This window comes from Rhinopithecus roxellana, chromosome 1 (assembly GCF_007565055.1).
Source record: "Rhinopithecus roxellana isolate Shanxi Qingling chromosome 1, ASM756505v1, whole genome shotgun sequence".
NCBI classification, from domain to species: domain Eukaryota; kingdom Metazoa; phylum Chordata; class Mammalia; order Primates; family Cercopithecidae; genus Rhinopithecus; species Rhinopithecus roxellana.
This window is the reverse complement of record NC_044549.1, coordinates 156,101,249-156,118,956: the sequence shown is the minus strand read 5'-3', so window position 1 is coordinate 156,118,956 and position 17,708 is coordinate 156,101,249. Positions and strand designations below refer to the sequence as shown.

At 46.4% G+C, this 17,708-nt stretch overlaps 1 protein-coding gene across 9 annotated transcripts in view; it reads left to right on the top strand.

Moving 5' to 3' along the window:
- ST6GAL1 (ST6 beta-galactoside alpha-2,6-sialyltransferase 1) overlaps positions 1–17,708 on the top strand; it is a 149,302-nt gene that overhangs the window by 83,134 nt on the left and 48,460 nt on the right. For 2 of the 9 annotated variants that reach the window (XM_030932468.1, XM_030932455.1), the window contains exon 1: positions 15,134–15,260. The exons of 5 other annotated variants lie outside the window; for them this stretch is intronic. The gene's annotated coding sequence lies outside the window, so the exon portion shown is untranslated. Of the gene's footprint in view, positions 1–12,074; positions 12,215–15,133; positions 15,261–17,708 lie in introns of those variants that run through there. 2 more of the 9 variants (XM_010352516.2, XM_030932464.1) reach the window with 2 other exon arrangements.

Genomic DNA, 17,708 nt, shown 5'->3' with positions numbered 1-17,708 from the left:
GTGCCACTGTAGTCCAGCCTGGGTGACAGAGTGAGACCTGGTCTCTAAAAATAAGTAAGTGAATAAATGTTTTAAAAGTAAAAACTGTAAGAAATTTTTATGAATGTTATTTTTAATTATTTAATCATAACCCATTGTGGCCGGGTGCGGTGGCTCACGCCTGTTACTGTAATCCCAGCACTTTAGGGGGCTGAGGCGGGTGGATCATGAGGTCAGGAGTTCAAGAGCAGCCTGGCCAAGATGCTGAAACCCCATCTCTGCTAAAAATACAACAATTAGCCAGGTGTGGTGGTGGACACCTGTAATCCCAGCTACTCAGGAGGCTGAGGCAGGAGAATCGCTTGAACCCGGGAAGCGGAGGTTGTGGTGAGCCAAGATCGTGCCACTGCACTACAGCCTGGGCAACAGAATGAGACTCTGTCTTAAAAAAATAAATAAATAAAATAAATCATAACTCATTGTGTGGATAGTTCATAACATATTTAACTTGTCCTCTTTAGTTGGGAATTGAGGTTATTTCAGGCTATGCATGGCTGACATAAAACTGCAGTCTTTGCTTCTCTGAATATTTCCTGTTTTTGAGATGGAATTACTGGGTTAAAAGAGAATGGTCGTTTTTAATGCTTTGATATATTTAATCAAATTGTCCTTCAGAGAAGACATTCAATGTTATTTTTCCATGAGTTATTTAAAAGTGAGTTTGTCCGCTGTATTGTAATTTTTTAGTCTATTAATTTGGTGGGGGAAAGTGTATGTTATTATTTTAATGTGAATTTCTTTTATTTCCAGTGACATTGAATCCCCAGCCTGTCCCTGAATTGGTTCCCACCCGATTAGGGAGGAGGCAGAGAGAAGAGTAGAAAAAAAAGTATTTATTTATTTATTTATTTTTTGAGATGGAGTCTCGCTTTGTCACCCAGGCTGGAGTGAGTGGTGTGATCTCGACTCACTGCAAGCTCCACCTCCAAGGTTCAAGTGATTCTTTTGTCTCAGCCTCCTGAGTAGCTGGGATTACAGGCATATGCCACCATGTCCGGCTAATTTTTGCATTTTTAGTAGAGACAGGGTTTCACCATGTTGGCCAGGCTGGTCTCGAACTCCTAACCTCAAGTGATCCACCCACCTCGGCCTTCCAAAGTGCTGGGGTTACAGGTGTGAATCCCTGTGCCTGGCAAAAAAGGATTTATTTTCTCTTCCTCATTCTTCACTTTGAAGATGAGAGGTAAACACAGACAGATCCTGGATTCAAATCCTGGTTCTACAACTTACTAGTTACTGATTTTGTACCTTTATTTTTCTGACCCTCAGATTTTTTACTGAAGAAATCAGGGCAGTCATATTGGCCTCCCACGAACTGTGAAGTAATAGACATTTATAGAGAAAATGCCTGGGGTGCAATGGTCAGTCTGAAAATGGTAGCTTTTGTTGTCCTTGGGAAGCTGAGGCTCAGGATGTGAAACAACCTCCTGCTGTTTTTCAGAGGCGGCAAGGAACTCAGAGCTGGGTTCCTTCACACAGGGAAGGCCCCTTGCAGGAACTGCTGCTGGTATCTGCGTCATTGCTTCTTTACCGTTTATTCTTCCAGCCTCCTGACTCAGTCTTTCATTCCCTGCTGGGCATGAAGGCAGCTATCACAGGCCAGGAAAGTCATGTTAGGGAATTGGGTCTTAGGTAACTAATTCAAATTGCTAATGGCATTTATTTGATTCAGTGGAAATGCACCTTGCAGTGTTTGATTCAGAGGACTGGTTCAAATTTCAGGAGGGTTTGTTTGATATTGTCTCCTCTTTCTCTCCAGAGCAGGATTCAGACCTGGAACGCTGTCTTTCCAGGGCAGCCTAGCCAAGCTATGGTCTCTGCCTCAATTTATTGCCCTTTCCCCAGGCCTCACATCTTCCTCCCCACTCACTCTGCCCAGGCTCAGGTCCTCTATGTTAGTCGTGCTCTTGCTACACACCTGCCACCTCTTTCAGAAGGTTGAGAGCAGCCAAAACAGAAACGGGAACTGTGGCTCTCAATAAACTGCCTGCTCGCAGACCGAGAAAGAAGCGGGAGTGCTTTGTCTGTATTTACTGCATTTTTTTCTTTCTTTCTTTCTTTCTTTTTTTTTTTTTTGAGACAGAGTCCCACTCTGTCGCCTAGGCTGGAGTGCAGTGGCACGATCTCGTTCACTGCAAACTCTGCCTCCCAGCTTCAAGCGATTCTCCTGCCTCAGCCTCTTGAGTAGCTGGGATTACAGGCACCCACCATCACACCCAGCTAATTTTTGTATTTTTAGTACAGACGGGGTTTCAATGTTGGTCAGGCTGGTCTTGGACTACTGACCTCGTGATCCACCCGTCTTGGCCTCCCAAAGTGCGGGGATTACAGACCTGAGCCCCCGCGCCCGGCCACGCTTTTTGGGTTATTTCAACACCAAGCAAATAGTCTTCCTGGTCCCAGGCTCACAGATGAGGCCAGAAAACCCTACCATACTCTCAGCCCTGAGCAGGGGTGCTGCCGATCGGGCACAGGGGCATTTCTTCTGAAATGAAGACTGGGTGCCAGGCCGTAGGGCTGTCAGCCTGCCCGTGGTTTCTCTCTGGGACCATCTGACTGATTTCCTGTTTTCTTCCCTGAGCACATTCAGTGCAAGAGGTCTAAGCATGAGGGTGGGAGGTGCGGTGAGTTTGGCCCGTTTTCCAAATGGAGGGAAAATCCAGGGAAGTCAGCAGGCTTCATTGTGAGGCATCGGGTCTACCAGCATTTCCTATTTCAGGCCATGAGCACCTGCTCTGTGGAAATGAAAGCAAATCTTTACCAGGCAGGGGCTGCAGAGGGCTGGCAGGGGTGAGGTGGAAGGGCTCAGGGAGAATTGAACAATGTTGTGTTTTCATCTTGATGATCACACAAAATGATTCTGTACCACCAGTCACGGTGACTTCAATTCATAATGGAGGAGACCTTTAGTGTCTCAAGTGTTTCTCGAACACTGTTCTTTTTCCTCTTTAAAATGGGAGTGTACTTAATCTGTAAGCCTTATTTCCTGTGGCTCTACAGAAGTGATGAAATAACAGCACTGTCTGGAGAGACTTAAAATAACAAACATTTCCTCTGAACAATTTAAAGGCTTCTCCTATCTATTACTTCCCCTGTGCTTTCCCTTAACTGTGAAATAGGGACTATTAAGCCCTTTTTTTCACACGAGGAAACAGAGACTCAGAGAGGATAAGTGACTTTTCTGAGGACACACAGTGATTTGGTTGGAGAGTTAGGGACCTCACATTTGTGCCCCGGTTTCAGGCTTTTTCTGTTAGCTCTGTCTTCACAGTGACACCCCCTTGACCCTGCCTCCCACGAGAGTCCCATGTTCCTATTCTCTTTGCTGTGGAGCAGTGTTTGAAATAGCTAACACTCAAAGTGGCAACTGTTGTTTTGTTTTGTTTTGTTTTTGTTTTTGAGACAGGGTCTCCCTCTGTCACCCAGGCTGAAGTGCAGTGATGCAATCTCGGCTCACTGTGACCTCCACTTCCTGGGTTCAAGCGATTCTTGTGCCTCAGCCTGCTGAGTAGCTGGGATTACAGACGTGTGCCCCAGGCCTGACTAAGTTTTGTATTTTTAGTAGAGACAGGGTTTCACCATGTTGGCCAGGCTGGTCTTGAACTGCTGACCTCAGGTGATCCGCCCACCTTGGCCTCCCAATGTGCTGGGATGACAGGCATGAGCCACTGTGCCCGGTCGCAAATATTGGTTTTGTTGAGATGAACATCAAGGTCTCGTGCTTAGCCAAAGATAAATACTGATTCATGACACTTCCAAAAATTTCATCTCATCCTTGAAAATGAAGACTTTCCACACCCAAAAGCAGTCAAGCTGGGCTCCAGCCTTCTGTCCCTCCTCCCCTGCTTCCCGGCAGGTACAGGTTTACCAGATCCCAGTTATTAAGCACCTGGCACGTGCCAGGCACTGCACAATCCTTACTTCTAACCCTCACTGCAGTCCTGTGAAGCAGGTGGTTTTGCACACATTTTACAGATAAGGAAACTGAGACCCCAGCTATCATGTAATTTGCCTAAAATTGCATGCTGATTAATAATAAGGCTGGGATCTGAATCTAGATTTGTCTGACTCCAAGGCTTGGTGCAAATGAAATTTAGCACCATTCCTCCAAACTGAGCATTGTCTTAGGGTCTTTCACCTTCTCAGTCTTGGTCCTTGGTCCCCTTTAGTTTTTTTCTGGGCCCACCTTTTTGAGCTCAGTTATCACAGTTATCAGCCTGTTGACTGAATTGATTGACCTGGATGGATGTGGTCAAAACAGGCAAGTTCACAGCTCTGCCTTTCCCAGGCCAGCACTAGGGTGAGGTGCAGGGAGGGCGGGAAGCCCAGGGGCAGCTCTCTTCCTTCTGTGGGCCTCCTTCTTACGTCTCCATCCTCCTAAGTCACATTCTGTGCTTGGTCAGCATGCAGGAGTTGGGACTGTTTTGAGGACTTGCTTTTGGGTTGTGGGGAGGGTACTGCACTGGCATGATAGCAATACATTCCTGGGCAATACATACATCTGGCCTCTCCCAGCTGCGGTTCCTTCATCTATAAAATGTTGACACAGTGTGTCAGAATGTTGATGTTCACCAGTGATTTTTCCTGAGATCTTTGCCAATTCTCAAATCAACATCCTTATGGTCATTGTTGCCAAGATCTCACTTACTGCGTACAGTAGTCTAAGAGGAGGCATTTTGTTCTTGCTTGACAGAAGACAAAATCACACACATGCCACCAGAGCACATAATTCCCCCTTATACTGTAGATGCAATTAAGCAAAGTTGAAAATCTAAGTGATTTCTGTTCCTTATTGATTCCACAAATAAAAGGCAGCAGGGATTTCTAAATCTGTTAAAGGAAATTCATCACTGAGTGTAAACCCTCCCTAACATGGGCTAGCAGTTTTGTTTCTCTGGGAGCCATAATTCACAAGCCAACAGTTATTTCTGTCACTTCCCAATACATGGAGGGTACAGCATCCCCCGCACACTAGGTTCCAGCCTGAGTGTGAGCTCTCTTCCATACGAAAGGACTGGCCCCTGTGAGCTTCTTACTGTACACACTTCGTAATTACTCCTTAGCACACTTAGGCTATTTCATGTCTAGGACCTTTGGAGTTATTCTCAAAAGTGAAAATCCCAAATGTTGATTCTGTAAATGCCAAGGGTCAACTGTAATATTAACAATGATCCAGGGCTGCTGGAGGATTCAGTGAGATAAAATGCTAAGTGTCCAGCATCCTAAGTGTGCTCTGGGCTTGGGACCTTCCTCATTCACTGAAATCCTTTGCTATCAGGGTTAGGGGGGCATGGCTGTGACTGAAAGAGTCACAGGTCAAACAAGGTGATCATCTTAGTACAGGCATTAAGAATGCTGTCTTTCCTGGGTGCAGCAGCTCATGCCTGTAATCCCAGCACTTTGGGAGGCTGAGGTGGGTGGACTGCTTGAACCCAGGGGTTCAAGACCAGCCTGGGCAATGTGATGAAACCCTGTTTCTACAAAAATTTACAAAAATTAGGTGGGTGTCGTGGTGTGTGCCTGGAGTCCCAGCTACTTGGGAGGCTGAGGTGGGAGGATCGATGGAGCCTGGGAGGTCGAGGCTGCAGTGAGCTGTGATTGAGCCACTGCATTCCAGCCTGGGTGACACAGTCACAGTTTGTCTCAGGAAATAAAAAGAAGAGAATACAGTCCTGGATTCAGACAGTTCTGGGTTTAAACCTTGGCCCTGCCATTTACCAGCAGAAGTCCTTTCACTTCTTTCAGATTCAGGCTTCTTATCTGTGAGATGGCAACGGTAACACGGTACTGACCTTGGAGGGCTGTGGTGAGACTGAATAAGCTGTCGGATGTCCTGGGCTGGCACAGTGCCTGGCACGTGGGAACCCCCCAGGAGGCAATCATAGTCACTTTTTCCCTTCCTTTCTTTCTGTACAGAGCCACAGACCCAGCGGGTGCTTCATGCTTGTTGATGATTTCAGTTCCTGTCTAAAACCATTTTCTTGTTTACAAACTAACCATCTTCCGCCCCAACACACACCACAAGCCCCCACAGTGGATGCCAGCCAGACATTCTCCTCATCAAGCGCCACTTGCCTATCCTGTGCTTGGCAGTGCTAAAAAGGAGACAGAGAAGGGATATAATCTTATTTTTCTGACTGGAAGAATAAGATTCCCACATGCAGCACCTGGAGAAGCGGGCGGGAGTGCAGGAGAGTGTGTGTGCCTGTCAGGAGTGTGAGTAGAAGTCGACAGTGGTGGCGAACTCCTCACTGGAGAGTCTGAGAAGCTTCCTCCAGGGACATGGGCTGGAGCGGGGGCTGCCTTTGGGGACCTAAAGTGAATGGAAACAGTAATGTGGGGAGGCAGTTCAGGGTTGAGATGAACCATTGAGTGATGACTTTTGTGGATCTGTCCCCCAAAGAAAAATGTCCAAACTTTGGTGAGCGTGCTCCATTAAGCACCCAGAAAGTGCAGATATAAAATGGTCTTCTTGTGTGGTAAGGAGGGAAGCAAATGTGAAAACCCCCGGAGAACCAGCCCCTGCCTCCCAGGAGGCAATGACATGGGCCGAGAGCAGAAGTTGAGTTCTGGCCTTCACCTGGGATTGCTCAGAGAGTAGCTGCCCCACTGCCCAAGAGATTGATCTGCAGCCATGTTGCTGCCTCTTCATTTAGTGACCAAAGACAAGGCAAGATCACCACGTGGGGAGGAGAAAGGCCCACCTTGATGCAATGGCGATTAGCTCTTTCTCCAGCAGTACTAACTCACCTTGACCTGCTAATCAATGTGAATTCTTCAGAGGATGCGATCCCCTTTGAATCCAGGAGAAGAGTTGATAACAGTGTAGCCTGAAATTCCTGGGGCCCTGGATTGAAGCTGTGGCCCTGCCACTTCCTCAGTAACTCTGGGCTGTTATTGGGCAGCAGACTTCCTAGGTTGTGGAGGAGTCTGGGTTAACTGGGGACTTTAAATGCTTGAGCCATGTGTTGACTCATTAACTATGTCTACCCTAGGCTGAACTGGTGTTCCCCGTCCCTTCCCAGGAAAGGCCTGGCCTCTCTCCCATTCTGCCCAAGGTCACCCTCTGTGAACTTTTACATTCTTCCTATTTTGATGTTTATTGGTCCAGATCCATTAAATCAGAAGCTACTGAGGATAATATCAGGCATCTATATTTTTAAAATGCTTCCTAGGTGATATTGATGCCCAGGCAAGATAGAACTACAATGTTCTAAGTGGTTCCCTTCACCTATACCACTCACCTTTATGGCTATGAGATTAGGGGTGGGAGGGAAGGGGAGGGTTACACCAAGGGCCTTGAAGCTCTCAGGACAGACTTGAACAACCTTTTTCTCCTCTATGTTCCCTTCCCCTTTCTCTTTGTAGGGGGCCCATTTGGCCTTGGACGGATTCTAGCAAAGATGTCAGTTTGTTAAGACGAGAGAGGTAAACAGTTGTTGCCTTGGTGACTTTAAGGAGAGGTAGTTGCACTTCAGTGACTCTGGCAATTAGAAAATGTCAAGGAACACTGGCTCAGACTTCCTCCTGCCCAGATTAATAACACAAAAACTACGATGGACATGGATGGGAAGAACGGCCGCCTGGCACAATCCCCAGCCCTGGAATTCTGGGAGGACACGATTAAGAAGACATTATTAGACATTGTCCTCACTAAAGAGACAGTTAAAGTGGAGTTTGAAAAGGTCGTCAGATCCACGTTAGTAGGATTTCAGAGAAAATCCTTATCTTTGGTATTTTAGTAGAAATCATTCCTGGTTTGTTGCCATTTGGTTCTCCTTTGCAATTTAGCATGTGAGAATTCCGGGCAGCCTGATTCCTTGCCCATCTTTGACAGCTCTGCTGCTGTGTCCTGGGGGAGGCAGGTTTCTGACGTAATTGCTGCTCTGTCTTTGCCTGGTGAGTGCTGAGATGGAGAGGCAGGCTGGTATCTGTTTGATCTGGTAGTCCAGGAAAATCATAGTTTTACATTGTTTTTCTCCTGATTTCTAAACACGTGAAACCAGATTCTTCTGGAGAAACATAGAATGCCTTAATTTTGCCTAGTTGGGGGTTGTTGGGGTAGTTTTTCTAAGCACTCTTTTGTGTCTAGCCAACCAGTAGAACCTCATTTTTGGGGAGGTGAATTAGCCGGGGTTCTCTTGAGGGACAAAACGAATAGGATAGATGTATTGATAAAGGGGAGTTTATTAAGGAGTATTGACTCATGCGATCACTAGGTGCGGTCCCACACAGTCCGTCTGCAGGCTGAGGAGCAGGGAAGCCAGTCCGAGTCCCACAGCTGAAGAACTTGGAGTCTGATATTTGAGGGCAGGAAGCATCCAGGATGGGAGAAAGATGTAGGCTGGGAGGCTAAGCAAGTCTAGTCTTTTCACGTTCTTCTGTCTGCTTTTTATTCTAGCCAAGCTGGCAGCAGATTAGATGGTGCCCACCCAGATTAAGGGTAGATCGGCCTTTCCCAGCCCACTGACTCAAATGTTAATCTCCTTTGGCAACACCCTCACAGACACACCCAGGATCAATACTTTGTATCCTTCAATTCAAACAAGTTGACACTCATTAGCCATCACAGGGGGTATGCTAAGCAAGAATTGTGTCTATGGCTGTAATCACAAAGTTATAATTGTATTGGAGTAAGCTCCACAAACCAGAGTCCCTTGTCCAGGGTCTCCAGAGATCCACCAGACACTGAGTATCTCGAAAAGCTGGGTGGGAGAAGCATGTTCACTACAGCAAACCTGCACAGCCAAGAAAATCAAGTTTCTTTGTTTTATGCTAAACTTATCAACCGACTGTGGTAATCGTGGCAATCTCATGCTGTTCAGAACCTCTGATTGGCAACAGTATCTTTGTTCATTTGATAACAAATAAGAACTCAAATTTTAAATTAAAGTTAGTTGACAACATCTTTCAAATTCTTGGAATCATGTCGGAGGAAACAAAATACAAGAGGATATGATTTGATGTGGAAGAATTTAGGAGCTCTTGGCTTTGCTTAAATTAGGGTGTGCTGCTTTTGTTTCACTGGGATTGTGAAATGTTGGGATGAGGAGATATGAAAAATCTATAGCTGAATATGCTAATGATGGTTTTAGACCATAGAAATAAATATTCAGGAAGTCCCTGCTGAGTAGCTCTGTAGGGTAATGCTAGCTGCTAGAGCAAAGAAACTCACGTCTTAAACATCGTGGCCCAGGAGTGATATGTGTTATTTGTACTCATATTTCTTTGCCAATAACTAGTAGAATGATCCCATCTATATGCTGTGTGTGTTTGTGTGTGTGTGTAAAATGCAATCCCTCTCTGGGCAGTAATTTACAGCACTAACTCTATATGGCAGAAGGAGCAAACTTTTGGTGGGGCAGCCAGCTATCCCTGATATGAGGAAAGAGAAAGAGGGGTCAGAGCATTAAGTGGCAGCTCAGGTGGCACACATTAAGAATCCAAGCTCTTAGAGAAATGGGAGTCCTTCATGGGAGAGGGTTTCTGGTGGCCAGGACACATGGAGCCCCTCTCGGAGGCACTGTGGCTAGTGCAGGTGCCCTCTGGGGGCAACAGGGTGTCAAGCACTCTAAGTCTAAGAACAGCAAGTTTGGGTTCTAAGGTCCAGATGAGGGTGAGGTTTGCTCCCTGAAGATTAAGGAGATGAAGATCAGGGCAGAGTAAATAGGTGTTCCCAGAAGGTCAATGCAGTGATTAGCAACTGTAGTTGAAGTGGTAAAGCAGAGAGGCTCGCAGTAGCCCTTGGAAGGGCCTGAGTAGAGGGACATAGGATGAAGAGCATGACCAGTTTGTCAGAATAATCTGGTCAGCCGGGTGTGGTGGCTCATGCCTGTAATCCCAGCACTTTGAGAGGCTGAGGCAGGTGGATCACGAGGTCAGGAATTCAAGACCAGCCTGGCCAAGATTGCGAAATCCCATCTCTACTAAAAATACAAAAATTAGCCGGGCGTGGTGGCGGGCACCTGTAATCCCAGCTACTCGGAAGGCTGAGGCAGAGAATTGCTTGAACCCAGGAGGTGGAGGTTGCAGTGAGCCGAGATCATGCCACTGCACTCCAGCCTGGCAACAGAGCGAGACTCTGTCTCAAAAAAAAAAAAAAGAATAATCTGGCCACATCCTCGTTTGACCATTTACAGTGACATCTTGTGCAAATGACTTAAACTCTCTGAGTTTCAATTTTTTTATTTAAAAAAGGATTGTTAATACTCCACCCCACAGGGTGGTGGTAAGGATTAAATTTGGTAACATCTATAAGATGTTAGCACCCAGTAAGAGCTCAGGCCGTGGGACCCTGGGCCATTCTCACCCGGATAGTTGCAAAGGTCTTCTTTTTGACTTTTGGGACCTGCTGCTTATCACAGTTGATTCTGAGGACAGCATCCGGTGATGCCTTTCTTTCTTTTTTTTTTTTTTTTTTTTTTTTTTGAGACAGAGTCTCGCTCTGTCGCCCGGGCTGGACTGCAGTGGCCGGATCTCAGCTCACTGCAAGCTCCGCCTCCCGGGTTCCCGCCATTCTCCTGCCTCAGCCTCCCGAGTAGCTGGGACTACAGGCGCCCGCCACCTCGCCCGGCTAGTTTTTTGTATTTTTTAGTAGCGACGGGGTTTCACCAGGTTAGCCAGGATGGTCTGCGATCTCCTGACCTCGTGATCCGCCCGTCTCGGCCTCCCAAAGTGCTGGGATTACAGGCTTGAGCCACCGCGTCCGGCCCCCGGTGATGCCTTTCAAACATACATCAGCAACGTCTTAATCAGATGAAAGCCCAAATCCCTACACCTGTGTAAGGCGCCACGTCATCTGGTTGCCCCCTATAGGTATTTTGCTGTTCCCTCTACCTGTAACCCTCTTTTCTCAGAAATCTGCATGGTTGCCTCCCTCATCTCTGTGAAGAGAAAAACCAAATTCTGTAAAATATTTTAAAGAAGTTTATCCTGAGGCAATATGAGTTACTGTAGCCTAGAAAAACCACAAACCCAAGAAGCCTTGAGTAAGTGGTCCTGAGGCAGTCGGGCCACAGTGTGGTTTTATATATTTTAGGGAGACAGGCATTACAGGCAAAGATGGAAATCAATACGTGGAAGGTAACTGTTAGTTCTGCCCAAAAAATGTGAGACATCTCAAAGTGGGGGGGGGGGGGGTGTGGTGTTAGGATATATGTTTTTTTGTTTTTGTTTTTGTTTTTTGAGATGGAGTCTCGCTCTGTCACCCAGGCTGGAGTGCAATGGCGTGATCTCTGCTCACTGCAGCCTCCGCCTCTCAGGTTCAAGTGATTCTCCTGCCTCAGCCTCCTGAGTAGCTGGATTACAGGTGCATACCACCACACCCGGCTAATTTTTGTATTTTTAGTAGAGATGGGGTTTCACCATGTTGGCCTCAGGCCTCCCAGAGTGCTGGGATTACAGGCGTGAGCCACAGTGCCCTGTCTATGTATTGGTTTTCATACATGGTTCCTGGCATATACCCCCATAGCCCTTGCTACAGTCTTGCTAGAATGTTGGGCTTTTTAGACTTTAGGGGCAGGCCTTAAGAAACTATCTCTCTCCTGCCGTCCTTTCACCTGCCCCAAGGCAGGATTCTAATGTTTTTTGGCCTGACTGTGGGCCTTACGACCCTCCCATGAGGCCGGGCATGGTGGCTCACGCCTGTAATCCCAACACTTTGGGAGGCCGACGTGGGTGGATCACCTGAAGTCAGGAGTTCGAGACCAGCCTGACCAACATGGTGAAACCCCCATCTCTACTAAAAATAGAAAAATTAGCCGGGTGTGATGGCACACGCCTATAATCCCAGCTACTCGGGAGGCTGAGGCTGGAAGAATTGCTTGAACCCAGGAGGCAGAGGTTGCAGTGAATCGAGATGGTGCCACTGCACTGAAACTTGGGCAACAGAGCGAGACTCTGTCTCACGAAAAAAAAAAAAAAAAAAGACCTTCCCATGAGAGGTTCCTACCCTATGCCCTGCCCTGGGGAAAGGAATGCTGACGTCAAGAAGCTTCTATAAAAGCCCAAGAGGACAGGGTTGAGTGAGCCTTCTGATAGCTTAACAGGAGGAGGTTCCTGGAGGGTCGCACAACCAGGAAGGGCGTGGAAGCTCTGCATCCCTTCTCCCACACCTCGCTCTACACATCTCTTCATCTGTATCCTCTGCAGCATCCTTTATAATAAACCAGTAAATGTAAGTAGGTGTTCCCCTGAGTTCTGTGAGCCTCTCCAGCAAATTAATTGAACCCACAGAGAGGAGAACCCCAGTGGAAGCTGGTTGGTCAGAAGTTCTGGAGGCCTGGACTTGTGACTGGTGGAGGGGGGATGCCTTGGACACTAAGCCCTCAGTCTGTGGGATCTGACACTATTTCCAGGTAGATAGTGTCGGAACTGAATTGGAGGACACCAAGCTGGTGTCGCTGCTTGGTGTTGGGAGGACCCCCACACATATGGTCACGTAAGTCGACTTCTGTGTTGACTGTGGTGTGAGAGCAGAGGAAAGATGGCTAGAGAGAGTTTTCCCTCCACAGGGACTTGGGGAGTTGAGGGTTAGGAGAGGGCTGAGGGGCCTTACAAGTCTTAAGTGTGTTTTAGGGATTCCTTAGCTAACAGTAGCTGAGAGAGTTAAGTTATTGTCTAGTGACTTGAAGTCAGTACTTCGGAAGGAATGCCTCAGTAAGATGAGTAAGATAAGGAGGTTGGGGGGTTGGAGCCCCATAGATAGCAGCCCTCAGGGTGAATAGATAGGGATTGTCTCTTCTCAGACCTTTAAGTGTCTGACTCTCAGTTAATCTCTCCTAGATCTGGGAAAAGCCTAGCAAGGGAAGAGGCATTAATATCGATTCTCTGGAGATGCCTGTTTCCCCCACCAAAGATGACTTTGCAGTCCAAAGGGCCGTCTGGCAGCCTTTTCCAAATATTTCAAAGAAATGTATTTTGGGGTAAAGTATTTTAATTTCCTTCAGAGTCTGCTGTCATGTGATACCAGAGTCAGGTTGGAAAGTAAGCTACATTTTACTGGGTTCATTAAAAAATCCATTTAATGAGACTGTATTGTTTGTAGGGTATGACTTAATCTTTGCCTTTCACGGCCTTAGGTATTGTGTATAGTTTGGTATCTTATTGCCACAAAGCGTCTGTTTTGTCAGTCTTGTAATCTCTATTTTACCTTAATGCTGGTCACTTGTGCCTAAACCCCAAAAGGGAGGGGTATGATGAGGGTGTAACCTCCTTTTGGTTGTGGCTGGGAATTCAGTTTTTCCGGTTTCTCCGGGGTGCCCGTGGCCAAAAAGGAGTCCATTCAGTTGGTTGGTGAGGGGCTTAGGATTTTAGTTTTGGTTTACACCTCCTTCCAACCCTTGCTCAAATGTCTTCTTCTCAGTGAGGCTTCCTCCGATCATCTGATTTAAATCTCCACCTCACCCACCCCAAGCTGTCCCTATCTGTCTTCCCTACTCTAATTGTCTGCATATCAGTTATCTCCTTGCAAAGCACCAGGGATTTATGTTGTTTGACTCTTTATTTATCCTCACTGTAAGGTGAGTGCTAGAGGCGTTAGGGATTTCTGGCTGGTTTCTGTACTGCTGTGCTACAGTCTGGTTCGCGGTAGGCGATCAGCATTTGCTGAATGAATGAACCTATCGTATGAGTATTGCTGTAAGTTTTCTCACAGGCCCTGCGGCCCCGCGAAGTAGAGGAACTCAGTCTTCCCTGTTCATTTCCTCACCTCCAACTCCCTTAGACTACCAGGACTTAGATCCTTTCGGATATATATATATAGATATAGATATAGATATATACACATGTTTTGCTTGCTTGTTTGTTTTTTGAGACAGAGTCTTGCTCTGTCGCTTGGGCTGGAGTACAGCGGCGTGATCTCAGCTCACTGCAACCTCTGCCTCCTGGGTTCAAGTGATTCTCCTGCCTCAGCCTCCTGAGTAGCTGGGACTACGGGCGCACACCGCCATACCCAGCTAATTTTTTGTATTTTTAGTAGAGATGGGGTTTCACTGTGTTAGCTAGGATGGTCTCCATCTCCTGACCTATTGATCTGCCCGCCTCAGCCTCCCAAAGTGCTGGGATTACAGGCATGAGCCACCACACCCAGCCTATATGTTTTTTATATATACACACACACACACTATGTATACACACATATACGTTTATGTTTTACATGTATACACACATGTTTTATATATATATACATATATACACACAGATTCTCTCTCTACACACATATATATACATACATATGTGTGTGTGTGTATATATAGAGTATATGTGTATATATTAAAAAAAAAAAAAACCTGGGAGAACCATTGAATTTGAAGCCACCAAATCTCAACAAGCCTTGGAATCTAACACTCAGTGTAAGGAAACACAGAGCAGAGAGGAGAACATTAAACATCACCCTGAGGAAGCCGTGGGCCAGGCTCAGAACAGAAGCCACTCCACAGGAGAAATGACTTCATTTTCTCAACAAATATTTGCCATGGGAAAAGAAGAAGTAAGGGAGTGAGGAACTTTTCTAAGATAAGAGAGAATTGAAAATGGCACATCATCCAAACAAAATGTCCCATCCTTGTTTGGATCCTCTTTTGAGCAGGTTAGTGTAAAAGACAGTATTGAGAGAACTGGTAAAAATTTAAAAGTGGATTGGATATTAGGTGATAATGGCATTGTGGTCATATTGAATTATTATTTATATTCATATATTCTCTGGCAGAACGTGGTGCGTGTGTGTTTGTGTATTTGTGTGTGTGTGTCTGTGTGTGTCTCATAGTGAAGAGAATCTCAGGGTCTACATTCTCAATTCTCCCAGGGGGTGGTACGTAGGTAATTCTGGATGCCATGGGAGTTAGTTCATGCATTGCATACAATGGAGGTCTTAGGACATTAAGGCTTAATTTTTTGTTGGATCCGCGATTGGGAAGAGCTGGTAGCAGGAAATTGATACAAAGTCTGGCGTTTGCTTTAAATTACTCCAGGAAAAAACAAAGCAGTGTAGTAAAGATTAGGAGGTGAGACAGTTCCTCTTTCTGAGGAGGTGACGGGCCCACTTTCTTTTTTCTCTGCCTCTCTGTAGCACGGGGGTGTGGTGTAGTGTAGGGATGTGGAGGAAAGAGTGGGTGGCTGTGTTGCTGGGGAGGGGTGAAGTGTTTTTTCAACTCTCTGTATAGGCCCTTCCTGCACTCTCCTCTGCTTAACGCTGATTTACCAAGCGGAGTGCACATTGCGTGGTAAGCATATGGGAGATGCCTACTGGGGCTGGGGCGTGTAGTGGGGAATGGGCATTATACAGAAAGGGAATTCATGGGGCACGAAAGGCCTACTTTTTGCCAGGCACCTGTCAAATAGGAAGGCAAATATTTCTACAAATACATGTCTGTCTGTCTGTCTGTCTGTACGTGGGGTGCAAGGTTGAAGACAGTAGCAAATGGCTCATGATTTCCCTTTGCCATGGCTGCGTCAGTCTGGAGTTCAGAGCTCTCCTAATCAGTTCCGAGTGGTTGGCTGTGGTCAGGGACCGCAGCCTGACCTCATGGTGGGGACACAACACCCCCCCAACAAAGTTCTGATCTCCAGGCTCTTAGAAAACCTCTGGGGAAATGTACTCAGGGAAATGTTCTGAGGACTTCATTATCAGTGCTGCCTGGCTGGGAAACGATGTAATCTCTGACCCTTGGCAGGAGTGAAAGCCCTTTATCTTCAGGTCTTTGCTCTGGGCAGGATCTCCCCATCCCCACCATGAGCCTTGCAGGTGGGCCTGTCCTCAGGTAAATACTTGCAAACAGTCACAGCCTCTCAGGCACTGCGCGCCCCTCATGGCTTCCTTTCTTTCACTCTCTTGTCAGATTCACCAGCTACAAGTCGGTTTCTTGTTGCATATCACGCTTCTGACCTTTGCTGCGCTTTTGAGCAAAATAGTGACTTGTCACAAATGTTTTGACAAATGGTTAATGTTTTGACCCATGTTGGTTCCCACTTGATAGAGCTCAGTGGGTAGGAGCTGGGATGTTGGAGCCAGACAGCCTGGGCAGGCTTCTCTGGGGACTCTGTGAAGCGCATGGTGATAGCAGTCCTTGCCTTGGGCACTATTCTTGCTGCAGGAGTTAAATGAGCTTCACCAAGTTACAGGACCTTTACTGCCTGTAAATTACTTAGCACATAGTAAAAGCTCATTCATTATTAGCTAAAATAAAGTGATAAAAAGCTATCATTAAATTGTCAGCACAGCCCTGCCAGGCAACCTTTTAAGTATTGTTATCCTTCAGATGAAGACACAAGGTTCACAGAAATTGACTTAAGATAACTCACAGTACAAAAGCCAGGATTCAATCTAGGTTTTTGAGACTAGAGCTTGAGTGAACTCTTTCTCCAAAGCCAAGGCTTCTCAAACTATTGGTGGTGAAGAACCAAATTTTTTCCCAATTCCTCTCACATCAGTAGTTTTGTGAAATACGATAAAAATGGAGCCGGGCGTGGTGGCTCACGCCTGTAATCCCAGCACTTTGGGAGGCCGAGGCGGGTGGATCACGAGGTCAGGAGATCGAGACCATCCTGGCTAACACGGTGAAACCCTGTCTCTACTAAAAACGCAAAAACAAAATTAGCCAGGCATGGTGGCGGGCGCCTGTAGTCCCAGCTACTCGGGAGGCTGCGGCGGAAGAATGGCGTGAACCCGGGAGGCGGAGCTTGCAGAGAGCCGAGATCGCACCACTGTACCCCAGCCTGGGCGACAGAGCGAGTCTCTGTCTCTAAGTAAATAAATAAATAAATAAGAATGGATTCCAGAATCATGAAGTGAGAAAAAGGACATTTGAAATACAAGCATTAAAAAAAAAAATTGATAACAGGCATAAAATTACTCTTTAAAATTACTGTAAAAGTCACTTACACTCCATTTCTGTGCTTAACTCATTTTGCATCTTGAAAAGCCTTCTCAGCCTAGCACTTGTCTGCAGATCTCTCTTTCAGCAGCACTGTTCTCAGCTACCTGTTTCTCACCACTTGCCTGAGAATTAATTACCTGGGGTGCTTATTAAATGCAGTTTTCCAACTTCCCTCCAATATTCCCCCAACCTCCCAGACTACTTGGATCAGAATGATTGAGACAGAATTCAGGAACCCGCATTTTAACAAGTGATTTTAATAATTTGAATGTGCTCTGAGAATCATTGTGTTCCGCAATGTTGCCTTCTCTCTACAGATAATAGATAAGAGGGTAAATAGTGAAGGGAGTGCAGTGTTTTATTCCAGCCCCCCTTCTTGCCTGCCCCTTCTTTTCTCAAAAAAAAAAAAAAAAAAAAAAAAAAAAAAATGTTCAAAGGCTTCCTTTCTGTAGAAGCTCACTGACAGAACCTACTTTCCGGGCTCAGCGCACTTCAACAAACAGGTATTGAGCGCAAACTGCAGGAGGCTGGGTAGTTGAAGAGCTGACCACAAGATGCTCACAAGTAGTAGAGAGTGAGTGTAGGTAGAAAAAGGGCAGACCTAGGGCATTTCTATGCATAAGGTGGGGCAGAAGAGGAGGAGCCAGCAATGAGACCAGTAAGGCATTATTGGTAAGGCGGAGGAAAACCAGGAGAAGTGTAGGTTTTGGAAGCTAGGTGAAGAATATGCATTAAGGAAGAGGAAGTGACGGACTGCTGATGAGCTGAATAAGATGAAGACTGAGCATTGACCAT